This window comes from Lathamus discolor, chromosome 2 (genome assembly GCF_037157495.1).
Source record: "Lathamus discolor isolate bLatDis1 chromosome 2, bLatDis1.hap1, whole genome shotgun sequence".
Classification (NCBI taxonomy): domain Eukaryota; kingdom Metazoa; phylum Chordata; class Aves; order Psittaciformes; family Psittacidae; genus Lathamus; species Lathamus discolor.
Window position 1 is genome coordinate 33,051,553 of NC_088885.1, and position 11,897 is coordinate 33,063,449.

Genomic DNA, 11,897 nt, shown 5'->3' on the forward strand with positions numbered 1-11,897 from the left:
GAAAATTGACAGCACTTTACACAGAAGTTTAGGGAAAAAGAAGAGGAAGAGGGGTAGACACAATGATGCTTTCAAATTGGCTGGAAACAGCAGATTCAAAACTTAAACCATACAGAAACATAATGTCAACATACTGTCAAACTTGAAAGACATATTGAGAAACTTCTTTTCTAGGCAAGGTCTGAAATCCAGTTTAGAATTCATTTTGGTCAGATGACAAAGGCAATATGAGAAATATTAAAACAAAGAGGCAGTGCAAATACTTTTAAGAAAAAGATTAGCACAAAATATCACCCTGAAAAGAAGAAAAAAATCATCTGAAGAAAAAAAAAGCCCCCAGTATCCCCTATGCTAAAGGGCCTTCACCCCACAGCAGTCTGGAGTCAGTAGTGGGAAGTGGGACATCCCCACCAGCAGGAGTGATTCATTGCACTGATAGGCAAGCACGTTATTGAAGTTGGAGCCATTGGTAGAGACAGATAACAAGAGAGACAGGCACAGGTAGATGGATACAGGGACAGAGACACATGTACAGATGAAGGTTGAAAGATCTTCTCATCCAGAAAAGATGAAAAATTTGCACAGTTAAATGCTACTGTAGAGTATCCTACAGATGGCTGTGAAAAACCTCCAAGTGTAACTGGTTCCAAATCTACTTCATTTCACACCTACCAGGAATATTTCAGGTTTAGCTATTCCTGGAAACCCAGTAGGCATCAAAGCCTACTGGACCTGCAAATGTAGGAATTCACAGGATGTTTCAAACCTATTCTCATCTTCTATGCCTGAGCAGTTGCTTCAAGGATGGGATTGGCTTGTGTTCAGCTCCAGATCTCCAGACCAAGACATACATCTTGTCTAGGAAAGATGGGGGATAATGAATCTGGGAATAAATTAAAAGATGCAAGTTACAGGTTTGCAATTATGTCTTCTATAACGTTTAATGCAAACCTCCCTGGTATAGCTGACAATTTTAGTAAGTACAAATACTGATACCATTTGCTACTTAACAATGCTAGAAAAAAAATCAGCAGTTACTCTAAAAATGTTAAAACATCTTATGCCTGTTAAAATATGCATATGAGAAATCTTAATGCAATTAAACCAGGGTGATGATCCAGAAGGTCACTGCTTTTTTTTTTTTTAGACTTTTACGTAGGGTCGACTAAAGCTTTTGTAGAAAAGAACTTAAAATGCAGGCTATAAAGGTTTTTAAAAAGTTGTATGATGTTCAAATCAGATTATCCTGAAATAGGCATCCTTTTCTATTCAGGTCTTTCAGTGAATCCTTAGACTGAGAACTCTGAATGTGTGCTCTGCTATATAATAAACCATTAAAACAGCACATAAATTCCTGCTGAAAGGACCGCTCTTCTCTAAATCTGCACCAGCACTGACTGGCAGCACTGGCTCCTTTGTCTCCTCAAACAGCACTGCATCCTCAAGGGTGTCATGGGTCAGTAAGCCAGGAGAGGGCACCTCTTGCCAACGTCTACAGCTTTGTTCTAGCGTTGTATAAAATCATAAAACATCATTAGTAACTGAAAGCTTTACAGTTTCTACAGGCAGAAAAACAAACAAACAAGCAAACAAACAAACAAATCCATTATTTCCATCACAGGCACATTTTAAAAGCAAGAATAATCATGAAATCCTTAAGCCCTCTGCTAGACCAGGCCAAATGCTATAAACTGTAAGAGCTAAAAATGGTTGAGAATTACATCTTCTGGCACAGCTGACCCTGGGACACAAAGAAAACCCTTTCTTATTGCAAAATAACAGTAGATGAGAGTTCTGAAAAGAATAAATCTGGCAGCCACAAGGCTCAACAAGTGAGTAAATCCCAAAAAAGAGTTTTGGATTAGCTTTAAAATTGTTGCAAACTCAGCAAATCCTGGTACTGCTGGAAGTGTTTGGACTGATGCTATTCTCTCAGCAGCTTAAAGCTTTCAGGGCATTTAAAAACCCCTGCCAGAGCAGGAAATAAATGACCAAGAACTCAAACAAGTCCTCAGGCCGAGGATGTGCCCAGTACATTCCCTTCAGCGGTGGGGCTGGGGAAGAAGGACTGCAGGGGACAGACAGTCAGCACATGGAAAGCATTTCCTGGGAGAAGGACTTGGGGGATTTTGTGGTCTGGTTGCTGGCTGCTGGCCGAGGGGTGCCCCAGGCTCACTGTGCGCACAGACATGGGTGTGGGGAGCTGGGCAGGCGAAGGAGCCTGAGGACAGTTAGCGATTTTTCCATGGAAAGCTCATAGCTAATAATTCTTCTGAATTACCAGCATGACATAATTGGCAATTTCAGCTACGTCTGATTTCATTCAGGGCAACTCCCTAGTGCGCTGTGTTTTCTCAGAGGATAGCTTCTTATCTGCATTGTCAATTAATAGGTAAAATATATTCCTGCTGACCAGAAAAGCTGTACTTTCCAATTATTTCAAGCATAGTGAGATTCACGTATAAAATCCAGGTCTGAACCTTAGTATCTTCACTGCAATGACCCTCAGAGAGCTACAACTGGGTCTCCATCAGGCTGCATACCCCAAACTGTGCAGGTCATAAGTTACTTGAGGCATAGACTGCCAAAACACACAAGTGGCTGTAATAAGCAGAAAGTGTACTGACAGGGGTGGTTCTGTGCTCTGCCTGAAGGGAATGTCATGTTTGCAAAAAGAAATCTTTGATTTTTGTTCTGGGTGAATCTTATAATATAGTCAGTCAAAAGTCATGGTACTGTCTGAACACTCTAGAGGATAGGCGTGAGCTTGCATGACTGAAAACACGTCCTTTGAGCACGATCCTTGAAAACCGAGTTGTCATGTGCCAAGGTTTTTCAAACTCTTTTCACATGCTCAGTGACATGTTAGATTTGTTACAATTCATAAGCTAGCTAAACTTTCCTTTTTGAGAGGAGAAAATCACCCAACAAAAGTTCCCTTAAATAAGATAAAGTCCACATCACTAATTTAGATTAACAAGGAATAAGGATGTTGAACTTGTTCGGAAGTTGAGCATTACAGAACCTGTCATGTCAGCGAGAAGAAATCCCAGCATCTTACATAGTGCACCTCGAGTACAGAGCCCCTACAGCCACAGCTTTATCCTACAGTGCCACCAGGAGGAAAACAACGAAATGCCTCGATAAAACAGCAAGACATCAACAGGTTTCTAAAAATCATATTGAAGTAACTTGCAAAATTCAGCTGAGCAGCAGTAGTTGGCTGAGGACTTCTTAAATCACCTTAATTTATCTCACAAAATCACATTTTCTACTGGCCACAGTAGCTACTTCATGCTCCTTGGTCTCTTTGACAAGAGGACAACTGATGTTTAAACTGGATACTGTGTAAACTGGAAACTGTGTTCAGCAAACCGGGTATTGAGCATAGCAAGGACAAGTCTACAAAGCATTTTCACTGAGGCAGGAACACAGCAATAAAAAGGGCCCTTATGCACTCTACCATAGCACAAATGCCAGAGCAATGTACCCCACAATCACATCACAAACCCCCTTGTAGCACCTCACTTCATTTATAGCCATTGCTGAAACAAGAAAATTTACATCTAGCAATAAATGTCAAGCCAAAGAGCAGTTTCTGGAAAGCCAAGGATCCAGGAAAGTCAGGGCTCAGTGTAGTAGCAGTGGTAGTAAATGAGAGTACCCAGCCCCAAGCTGTACCTCCAGTACAAAGCCAGGCAAAGAATGTGTCATGCTGGAATTGAAGCTATAACAGAGGAGCAACTTCTACTCTGAGCTGGATTACTCATCTAGTTATCTGAGGTTAAGGGCTTTAGAGTTCATGAGCTGCTTGGTGTGCAGGGAGGTGAAGGAGGCCGGAGACAGGAGTATGGATTACGGTCTCTGCTTTCGGACTGTGGCTCAATATGCCCAGCATCACCCCTCCAGGATACACCCTGGGATACAGGTTGAACTACCTTCCTACCACTCCCATCAGCTAAAATTGCAATGGCCCAACGCACCTGTGCTCTGTAAAGCTTTCTCATGCTACAGTCCTGAGAACAAGCTTCATTCTGGGAACATTATTTCACTAAATTCCTTTGTTGTTTGGTTTGAGTTTTGTTTTGGTTTGTTGTTTTTGTTTTTTGGGGTTGTTTTTGGTTTGTTTGTTGTTTTTTTTTTTTTAACTGGTATACTTTGCACAGGGAACTATTTTTACTTTTATGCATCTTATCCTATTTTCTTCAGCATCCTGTTCCATAACAAGTGGCTCTTCCAGCTTCTGCAAGAGCAGCATCTATTAATCAAACAGCTGCAGTGGGAGAGGGCAGCATTAACATTGGACCCAAAAGTTACTTGTGAAATAAAATTCATTCCAACCATGGCATCAGGATCATGCTCACTGTTAGGTGTACGTTGACCTTTCACACTCACAATGTGTTAATACCACACCTTTGTCTCCACTACCTGCTCTCAGGTGCTCTGCTTGCCAGCTGGTTATCACATCAGGTAAGCATGTGTTTGGATATTTCCTCCTTCTGGTCTTAGTGTAAAATTTTTGGATGCTGCTGTGTTTCTTTAACTGCACTCTGTTTAACCAGCTCACTTCCTCCCCTAACACAAATCAGATGTATTTGTGGCATAGCAGTAAAACACTAAATATCAGCATAATACTGAACTGAACACCAAGGGAAAGTGCTTCCTGCCTTGTTGCATTTTATGTATTGGCTTTTTAAGAATCACAAGTAGCTCTTAAGCCCAGGGCTTAAGGTGGGCACAGGTGCTGCAGGCAGCACAGGACCCCCCTTTATTACTTCCACCTGGGAAAAACTGTTTTGGATTCTGTCCTCACATTGCCTAAAATAATTTTTTATGGTATTTTTAATAGCAGCTACATGTTGGTTATCAGAGATGAGAAGATTTTGTTAACAGAGAAATGAACTGTGCCAGTGCCAGAGCTAACCTTCCAGCTCTGCATACCAAAGAAATGTGATCTCTGAGTTCAACAGGCACAGCTATTGTACAGGAACAGGGAGAAGGGAACATTTACACCCATAAAACCCAGTGTGCATTAATCAGGATAGTGGTAGTTTTACAGTGACTAATAAGACCCAAATGCTACTTTTTTAAAATGACAGTTTTAAAGCAAGATGCATGAGACTTCTCCCATCGGGGCTGGTATGAATTTGTAAACATTCAGATCTACATTTGATAAGACAGCTTCTGCATTTAGAGACCATGAAGCTTTACCTAAAATGAAAACATAGCCAATGCATTCTGAGAAATATTTACTGGGATAAGCCTGAACAAGACACATGAAATTCAGCTTTGGAAGTTGACAAAGATGAAGCCCATAAGGCTCCAGCTAGCTGACAGGGAAATATTTTCAGAGCAGGGTGCTGTTGATTAGACTGACAAATGATGTTCTAATCTGGGTAAACAACACCACCTATTCCCTGCTAAAAAAAGGGGTAACACTGACAAACACGAACAAAGGCTTCATTGTTCATGTTGAAACACTGCCAGCTTCTGAAAGGGAAAGTTTGCTTTTTAAAACGGTGTTTGAAAACTGGTTTTAGACACAATTCCACTACCTGTCCTTGGAGCATTAATCATATTTAAGCAATGATTTCAACAGAATCTACAGCAGAATATGTGAAACCTGCTGTTTTCATCAGCAAATGCCTGAACTCCTGGTGCTGGTGAAGCACCCTGCTGAGGAAAACTGCAGACCCTGAGGTGTGATTTTCATATGATTTATGATTAATCCCTGCAGAGTGCTCACATGGGCTACAGATCTAGGAAGGGTATGGGTTCCAGTTTACAGCCACAGCCTCCACTTGAGATAGAATAGCCAGAGAACAGATATTTGACAATACTGTTGTACTCCCAAATTTAGTAGAACTAGGAGATTGAAGACATACATTTAAAGAAGAATTAATTACAGAGTTATTGATTTGTTTTGATTTCCACTAAGTACTCAGGATTCAGCCCTAAGTTAACATTTGTCTTCAATGTTACCTTTTCCACCTCCAGGGGCAGGGAGCAGGAAGAAGCACTGAACAGCTCAACAGTTGGCTGATTCCTAGTTAAGAGTTCATGTGGGACAGCAAAAGGAGGTAAAAAATAAATCATAGTCACAGGTTTTAAAGGTGCAGGGTACCAATGCACATTACTTTCTACACCTTTTTGATCAGTTCTTAGGCAGAGGAGGAACAGTTGAGACCTTAACTACCTGGGGCCAGGGAGGATCCACAGCTGCTGCAGAACACTGAAAACTCAAGAGTGGAACTCGGAAGAAGCATCAGGAAGCTGATCCAATTTCTTCAGATGACTAAAGTTACTGACAAAGCTCCTTTCCTTACAGCAGGTTAGTATTTTATCCTAGCAGGAGAAAAAATCAGAAGAGGACAAGGAATTGCTGGAAGCCAAGTTAGAAACTGGAAGCAGCAAACCAGCCTCCTTGACTTCAAGATGCCAAAGTGATGGGTTCACATGCACCACAGGTTGGGTTTATACAATGAAGATCAGTGCTGCGAACTTATGTACCTACCCAAGTAAAGTTCTGGAGTTTAAATGAAAGGAAACAAGCAAGCTGCTCACAACAGTGTTTTATTTAACAAACATTCCTGTGAAATTCCCACCATTATTCAGATCTAAATTTGAAACTATTGCCACTCAGCTTTGCAAAAGACAGTTCGGCTCTTTGTGCAGAAGAAAAAAAAAAAAAAAAAAAAAGATAGTGGCTGTAACAACACTTAGCAGACGGTTGGAAAATTCACATTCCTTTTAGAAGAACATTACAACAAAGAATTCTCTCTTCCCTAAGGAAGACAACTTCTAAGGAAGTTGTGCTAAAGAAACATGAATATTTCATACTAGAGTTTGGCTGCTAGAGTTTGGACCGGCCCACCCATCCTTCCTCCCAAACTGAGAAGTATTTTAAGCATCAACTGATGAAACATGGTTACAGCTCCTGCTTTGGTAGTGGCTCGTTTAGGCTGACTTTAAAGCATACTGTAAGTTAGTAACTTTACTGGAGGCAGTATACCACTTCACATACAGACCTGAACTGAGCAGCAGCTACCTGGGAGTGAGGAAACAACAGCGACCCATCAGTATTGTACTCCTCAAACAGCACTTTGCAGAGCAGAAGGGCCAGCTATTGACAGGAAAAAAGGAAAGGAAAGGAAAGGAAAGGAAAGGAAAGGAAAGGAAAGGAAAGGAAAGGAAAGGAAAGGAAAGGAAAGGAAAGGAAAGGAAAGGAAAAGGAAAAGGAAAGGAAAGGAAAGGAAAGGAAAGGAAAGGAAAGGAAAGGAAAGGAAAGGAAAGGAAAGGAAAGGAAAGGAAAGGAAAGGAAAGGAAAGGAAAGGAAAGGAAAGGAAAGGAAAGGAAAGGAAAGGAAAGGAAAGGAAAGGAAAGGAAAGGAAAGGAAAGGAAAGGAGGAGAAGAGATGGGAATCAGTTTAAAAGATGAATCACACCTCCAAAGACAGTAACACCTGGAATATGCAAAAGAACTGACACTGTCTTATCCCCAGAGCTCTCTAACACACCAGAGAAGCCCCAAGTAGAACTGGGACACTGAGGCATGAAGTTTTGGTCAGCATCAGTGCAAACATCAGCACCTGGCGCTTCAACCTCCCCAAAGAAAACAAAACTTAAGGAAAAGCATTTGTGAGAGGAAGGGGAGAAGGGACTGTACTTCATGGTTTGTGGTTTCACAAGAGAGGAGTGTTAGGCACAAGGGAACAGAGGGCTGAGTCTGAAAAGAAGAGTTGAAAGGAAAGCATGTGGTCACGCCAGGCATTTTTGACTAACCAAGGTTGAGAGCATCTCTACAATTTGTTTTTATTGGCATTTCAAGAGGTCTTGCAGAAATGTGTAAGAAAGCTGAAAAAACTGGAGAGCTCAAGCTACATTTCTGAATTAAATAATCACTTTCAGTCAGTAGCTGAAAGGTGTCAGGGGAGCTGAGAGTGAGCTGCACTGCTTGCTCCAGGCCCAAACTGTGCAGAGGCCACAGGCGACCACCATAGCGCATACAGAAAAGAAGGAGGGCATTAATCCCGGAAGCTGGGATAGGAACAAAAACAAACAAACAAACAAAACAAACAAACAAACAACAACAACAACAACAAAAACAACAAAAAAAAAAGGAGGAAGAGATGATTGTCCTGCTGTAATCAGGAGCAGTGCAGGTCTACTTCTGTCAGGGTCCAGAGGGTACATCAGTACCAGGGATCGGCCTCCCTTGGGACCTGAACTGCAGATGGCCCCTCAGACATAGGTCAGAGCTTGTCATGCAGAGCTATATGCATAACATATCATAGTTGTTCTGTTCTATTCCGTTCTATTCCATTCCTGGCAATCAGGATGAGTGGTATAATGATGTGACCAGTATTTACCTGAAATTAAAAGGGGTTTCCAGCACTAAAAACACTTTCAAAGACAGAAATCAGACACAAATCAGGTTACAGATGCAAAGGGTATTTAATTTATTTATAAATAAAGTTATTTCATTTCATTTCAGTTTAGTTTAGTTAATTTTAGCCTAGACTAGATGACATTTTCTTTTTCTAAATCTCTCAGAGCTGATGCCCACAAGCACTAACCTGATGCCCACGTGTAGCCAGCAGCAGGCTGACACACCCTTCAGTTTAGCTTGAAACAACATCCCTTGCAGCCTGATAAATGTAAAAGCCGTGCCAGGAGCAGTGCCGTGGTGGGGCGAGAGCAGTGCGAGAAAGAACCCAGGCAGAATGTGCTGGGGAAGACCTGACAAGGGGGGTGCTCAATGCTACAGAGAGAAGCAGCAAAGTCCCGGGGCCACACTGGGGCCACCCTGGCAGTGCAGAAGGCTTCCTCCCCCAGGATGCGGGCCACGAGGGCCGCCTGCGTGGAGCACGAGCAGCTGTCTTTGGGCTACCAATAAGCCAAAGAAGCCCCATGAGGGGGCTGTGCTCGGCTGCGGAGGAGGCAAAAAACCCCGGGGACACTTGCTAGTCCACCTGGGGGCAAAAAAGCCTTCCCCCCCAGCTGCAGGACACGAGGGGCCACCTTCGTGGTGCATGAGCACCAGGTGATAACGCAGAGCACCAGGACCAGAGGAGCCCCGACAAGTGGTCGTGCTCAGTGCTCAGAGGAAGGCAAAACCCCCCGGGGACCGGTGCCAATCTGCCCCGGGGGAAAATTCCTTCCTGACCCCAGCGCTGGCGATTGGCTACTCCCTGAAAAAGTGAGCATGGCCTGCTCCCGGTCCACAGGCTGGTTATGCCTCTGAGGGGACAAGGGGACGCTGGCACTGCCTTTTCTGCCTCCACCTGCAGCCATCTCAGGGGCTCCCAATAACAGCAAAATGCCGCTGGCCTGATCTAGCCTGGGAGCAAGAACCCTTCCAAGTGCCTGGCGCTGGAGCTCCAAAGCGCTGGTGGAGGGCACTGGGCTTCATAGTGCCCCAGAGCACTGTGATCCTGCGTTGCTGGGTGCTGGCACTATGACACGGGGGTGACGGGGCCCCCACAGCCCTGCCCACCGCAGCCCTGCTGCTGCTGCTGCTGCCCCTTCGCCCAGCGTGCCTTGGAGAAAGGCCTTTGGGGTGCTGGCCCTGAGGCAGTGCCTGTGCCCAGGAGGCCCAGGGGGATGTCCCTGTGTGGCGATCCCAGAGGTGAAAGAAAGAAAGAAAGGGGTTTTGGTTCCCTCTGCATGAACTTTGCAGAAATGTAGAGACCATACAGGGTTTCCTCACCATTCCTTACCAATACACCAAGTGCCATTTGCTACAATGCTGCTTATGGTGATATCTTCTTCTTGGAAAAAAGAAGAATTTCAGAAATCTCTTCTATACTTGGAATGTTTAGATATTTGCTTGTGTTTATTAACATTCATGTGCTTATTCTGGGGGCTTACCTCTTGTATTACTGTTTGAGTGCAACACTTCACCAACTGCTGCCTAATTTTGTGTTCTCGATAGCTCAATGAAGTGTTTTGATCCCAATTTGGTTTCAACTGTGTGGACTGAGCAGCTTTTCCCTGCAACACTCAGGCAAAACAAGGAACTGACTCAGTTGTGTAGAACAGTTTTAAACCCTTCAGCTAAGTATCGCATAAGGGTACTGCATAGATGGCAGAGATTGAGAGACTGGCAACAAATCCCCCCAGCACATTTGTCCAAATCCTTGAAACGCAACTGGTCTCTCTCCCATAGGCTTATTTTTTGAGTGGTCTGGAGTGGGGGGAATAGGGACAGTCACTGAGTTTGTTACTGGAGATGTTGGTGCAGGCTGCAGAAGACAGTCCCGGCTGGGTTCCTCTCTGAAACGGGGAAATTTTTGTGTCTGTCTGAACAAACTCTTCTTTTAGGCAAAACACCTATGTTTTTCACATACAGGAGTAAAAAATGCTACTGCCTCTGTCCAGCTCTGGTAGAAAATGAGCGTAATCACCTCTTCAAAACAAGAAGGAAAAAACAATATACACAAACAGAAACACACCCTTCTCTATATGTTGCTATCTCATCTCTATCTCTCCTGTACCTACACCTCTGTCTCTACCTATCTGCTGGGTTGGCACAAGAAAATCCTCACACGACAGCAGTATGCGTAATTGCAACGGAGGGCGTGTACTGAGGACACCAGTGTGAATGAAACCCCAGAGCTGCTACCAAGACAAAGGGAGACAAGCTGGAGGGAACAGGATTTTAGGATTCTGCTTGGGCTTGTACAATGCATTCAACACTGTCCCACACAATATCCTTTTCTGTAAATTGGAGAGATATCAATTCGATGGATGGACCACTCGGTGGATAAAGAACTGGCTGGACGGTTGCACGCATTTAGTTGCGTACAATGGCTCAATGTCCAGCTGGAGACTAGTAACAACTGGTATCCCTCAGGGATCAGTGTCGGGATCGGTCTTGTTCAACATCTTTGTCAGTGACATGGACAGTGGGATTGAGTGCACCCTCAGCAAGTTTGCCAATGACACCAAGCTGTGTGGTTCGGTTGATAGGCTGGAGGGAAGGAATGCCATCCAGAGGGACCTTGACATGCTTGTGAGGTGGGCTGATGCCAACCTCATGAAGTTTAACCATGACAAGTGCAAGGTTCTACACCTGGGTCGGAGCAACCCCAGGTACAGCTACAGGTTGGGCAGAGAAGAGATTCAGAGCAGTCCTGCGGAGAAGGACTTGGGGGTGTTGGTTGATAAGAAAATGAACATGAGCCGGCTTCAGTGTGCACTCGCAGCCCAGAAAGCCAACCGTATCCTGGGCTGCATCAAAAGGAGCGTGACCAGCAGGTCGAAGGAGGTGATCCTGCCCCTCTACTCTGCTCTCGTGAGACCTCACCTGGAGTATTCTGTGCAGTTCTGGTTTCCTCAACATAAAAAGGACATGGAACTGTTGGAACAAGTCCAGAGGAGGGCCACAAGATTGATCAGAGGACTGGAGCACCTCCCATATGAAGATAGGCTAAGAAAGTTGGGGCTGTTCAGCCTGGAGAAGGCTGCATGGAGACCTTATAGCAGCCTTCCAGTATCTGAAGGGGGACTATAGGGATGCCGGGGAGGGACTGTAGTGATAGGACAAGTTCAAAGTTAAACAGGGGAAGTTCAGGTTAGATATAAGGAAGTTCTCCACTGTGATGGTGATGAGGCACTGGAATGGGTTGCCCAGGGAAGTTGTGAGTGCTCCATCCCTGGCAGTGTTCAAGGCCAGGTTGGAAGGAGTCCTGGGCGACCTGGTTTAGTGCGTGGTGTCCCTGCCCATGGCACAGGGTTTGGAACTAGATGATCTTAAGGTTCTTTGCAACCCTAACTATTCTATGATTTATTTCACTTGTGTCTACAACTTCTGGTCATCACATATGCAGAGTCTGCTATATATTAAAAATTAAAAGGCAAGCAAGCAAACCTGCACTTACCAAAGTTTTCCTCCAG

General features: G+C 44.1%; 1 long non-coding RNA gene across 1 annotated transcript; it reads left to right on the forward strand.

Annotated features, from left to right (window-relative positions):
* The first annotated feature begins 4,450 nt into the window (after positions 1-4,450).
* On the forward strand, positions 4,451-6,231 carry LOC136007879 (uncharacterized). The gene is made up of 3 exons (XR_010609894.1): positions 4,451-4,470; positions 5,998-6,080; positions 6,159-6,231. It is a non-coding gene; the product is annotated as an uncharacterized LOC136007879 (long non-coding RNA).
* The last annotated feature ends 5,666 nt before the right edge of the window (positions 6,232-11,897 follow it).